The sequence below is a fragment of the Alligator sinensis genome, unplaced genomic scaffold (genome assembly GCF_000455745.1).
Source record: "Alligator sinensis unplaced genomic scaffold, ASM45574v1 scaffold942_1, whole genome shotgun sequence".
Lineage (NCBI taxonomy): Eukaryota > Metazoa > Chordata > Crocodylia > Alligatoridae > Alligator > Alligator sinensis.
In genome coordinates this window covers 226458-229965 of record NW_005843153.1, presented here as the reverse complement: position 1 = coordinate 229965, position 3508 = coordinate 226458, and the positions used below count along the sequence as shown (strand labels likewise).

Below are 3508 nucleotides of genomic sequence, written 5' to 3'. Positions count from 1 at the left end.
CCCCCCCCAATCACAGGAGGCACCAGTTGTTCAAGGCACGTGGTGCCATCTGCCTCCAGTTGCCCTCCCTGCATTTCCCCCAAGCAGCATCTCACAGGCTGGAACATCGCCAGCCTTCAAAGAGAAACCCACTTTTTTCTCCTATAAAGGAGAAATTTTGAGTTTTTCCATGACAAACAGAAAACCCGGATTTCTCTATTACTTTGGAAATAAGTCACTCATATAGCTCAACTTCCTGTGCAAGAACTAATTGAATCCAAGTGTTAGCCTGAGGCATCAGCAGCCACGTGAATGAGCTGTTTTTCAAAGAATGGAATAGCCTTCCAGGGTGGAACCAACATCACTTGCATGTATTTACATTTCTAGTTGAAAACCTGTACGTGACTTACCTGATTCTGTCTGTAAACGCGCTCTTTGAGCACTGAGGTCATTGATTGTTCTCTGGTGCTCCTCCTCCTTTGTCTTAACCTCACTAAGCTGGTCCTCCAGACTGCGGCACATCTTCTCCAGATTTGCCTACACGTAAAATGGACAAAAAGGAAGGTGCAGCTTAGAGTTTGTTGAGTTTGGAGGAAATTGTCACATCATATTATTTAATGAGGACACATTATCTTACATGAATCTGGATAGCATAGCATGATAAAGGTCAAAGGATAACTCAGGGATGTAGTATGGCTGTGGTGAGCTGATGCCGAAGTGGTATATATGTTTCCATTCTCACTCCCCTAGGGCTGCTTCCCCAGTCGTCCCTTAATCCTATTAGTTATGCTACTGAGATAACTTAATTCTCATAGGTTTCTCTGGTGAGGACACCTATAGGGTCAAGTCAATGTCATTTTCTGTTAGAAGTGTCCTATTTTCATGTGACTTGTGCTTTGACAACCCTTAACTGTTTCGCAAGGGTTTTTTCTCTGCTTTGGAATTTTTCTAAAAAGAGGACAGAGGAATTTTATGCAAGAATGTCTACTAAATTCTGAATATATTTCTTGAAGATGTAGGTAGAGATATGTAGAATTGCATATTTCAATATATTATTATAAAGTAATCTCTTTCATATAAAGGCTAATATTTCAATAACACACCAATTTGAATAATTATCACAACCTTTGAAGAGTGCTGGCTGTAAAATTTAGTAACAAGCTTATTCAAAACCATAAGCTTATTGATCATGTGTCTTCAGGGTTTAGATATCAATACAGGTCATTAAACTGTGTATGCTTTATTCAGGTTAAACTAAAATCAGTCTAATAAAAATATTTAATACTTTCAACCAGCATATATCCTGCTTTGTATAGTTGAACATGATTAAATGTTAATCAAAATATTGTTTTGAAGGTGAAATGGCACTTAAGTTCAAGCCAATGTTATCAAAAGTTGGTCCCATACCTTGGCTTTGGAAACAGTCTCCATGTTGCTAGCCAGGTCATCAATCTCCATCTTCAGCTCACTCTTCTCCTTCTCCAGCTTCTGCTTGACCCGTTGCAGGTTGTCAATTTGCTCCCCGAGCTCGGCTGTGCTGTCAGCATGCTTCTTCCGGAGGGCAGAGGCTGTCGCTTCATGCTGCAGAGTAGCCTCTTCAAGGTCTCGGCGCATCTTCTGGAATTCTGCCTCGCGCTTCTTGTTCATCTCAATCTGAGCTGCTGTTGCCCCACCAGCTTCTTCCAGGCGCTCGCTGATCTCCTCAAGTTCCCTGGAGAGATCAGCCCGCTGCTTCTCTGCTTTTGCCCGAGAGGCTCGTTCTGATTCTATTTCCTCCTCCAGCTCCTCTATACGGGCCTGGAAAGCAATAGGACACACTGAAACCAATGCTTCCTCTTACCTGAACTCCTCCGCACAGCCAGAAGCAAGGCAAATTATGACTTGCCTGGAGCTCCTTGATCTTCTTCTGCAGCTGGATGCCCAGGGCTTGCTCATCCTCAATTTTGCTTTGGAGCTGACTGATTTCAAAGTCTTTCCTTTTCACAAAGCAGAACATGTTAGGGCCCAAACAAACTGCATGCGTCCCTGCCCAAACAGAAGGATGCTCCCCAGAAACCAGACTTACTTTTTCAGCTTTTCATCCAGCTGCTGCTTATCATTTTCTAAATCCATTGTGGATTCCTGGGCCAGCTTCAAGTCTCCTTCAAGTTTCCTCTTTGCTCTTTCCAGGTCCATGCGAAGTTTCTTCTCCTGCTCTAGGGACCCTTCAAGCTAAAGAGAAAAAGGCTGTCAGAGCCCTGCCACTCGGCAGCCAACTTCTTGCCTGTTTCCTTGCCCCATATTTTGCTGTGCTTACGTCATCCACTTGCTGCTCCAGTTTTGTTTTAGCTTTGGTCAATGTGTTCACTTTGTCCTCTTCTGCCTGCAGGTCATCCAGAGTCTGCTGATGGGCCTCTTGGAGGGCTTTCTTTTCTTTTGTCAGCTTGGCAATGCCCTCATCCAGGACTGCCATCTCCTCAGTGAGGTTTTTCACCTTTCAGAAGGCAACACATGTTGTTATAAGAGGCCAAAGCAACAACAAAACACACATCTGTGTGTGCAAAATGGCAGCCATGAGTGGAATGTTGGTTACAGATTCTGGCTTATACCTTGTTTTCTGTGGCATGTTTTTCCTTTTCCACCTTGGCCAAGGTTAGCTCAAGGTCATCAATGTCTTTCTTCAGCTCTGAACATTCATCCTCCAGTTTCCTCTTCTTGGCTGTCAGCTCAGCATTAATTTCTTCTTCGTCCTCTGCTCTTTCAGTCACCTCTTTAATTTTAGCTTCAAGCTGGATTTTGGTTTTGATCAGCTGGTCACATCTCTCCTCAGCATCTGCCAGGCCATCAGCTTCCTGTTGAAGGAATATTGGTTTTCTTTTTTGTTGGCACATTCATGATTTTCAGCTTTCTCTCTCAAGATAACCTAGTAGTTATATTTTAGTTGAGGAGGAAGTAGTTCCTCTATTTTAATAAAACATACAAGTGAAATTATTTTGGCTAGGAATAGTTTTAGTTCATGTCAGCAAAAAATAGTATTGAATTTTAATTCCATGTAGTTGGTTCATTATGATAATGAAAAATACAGCTGATTCAATTAATTTTAGTTCATAAGTAGTTAAAAAAGAAAAAAGAAAAATGTGTAAATATGTATGATCTATGCAAGGTATTAATAACTAGAGAGGGAAAACAATGTTGCTCTGTCTCAGTTTTTATGTATGTAAGGTGTAATGTTTCCCACTGACTTTGCATTTTTTTCAGATGCTTAGTGATAAGCATTGGGGCACCAATCAAGGGATCTAATCAATTAAATTAACATAAATATCCTGAATAATTGCATAAGCCATTATTTTATTTTTATCCTCTTTTCCTTTGTTTCTTATCACAGTCTTTGTTTTTGTCATCAGCTGATTTGCATATGGTTTAGAGTGCAATGTGCTAACTTCCTGAAATGTGCATCCAGCAGCTATAACAGATTCATAGATGTTAGGGTCGGAAGGGACCTCAATAGATCATTGAGTCTGACCCCCTGCATAGGCAGGGAAAAGTGCGG

At 41.5% G+C, this 3508-nt stretch overlaps 1 pseudogene; it reads right to left on the bottom strand.

The window, feature by feature from the left end:
- The window catches only part of LOC102373446, a 32415-nt pseudogene that overhangs the window by 8504 nt on the left and 20403 nt on the right, over nucleotides 1-3508 (bottom strand).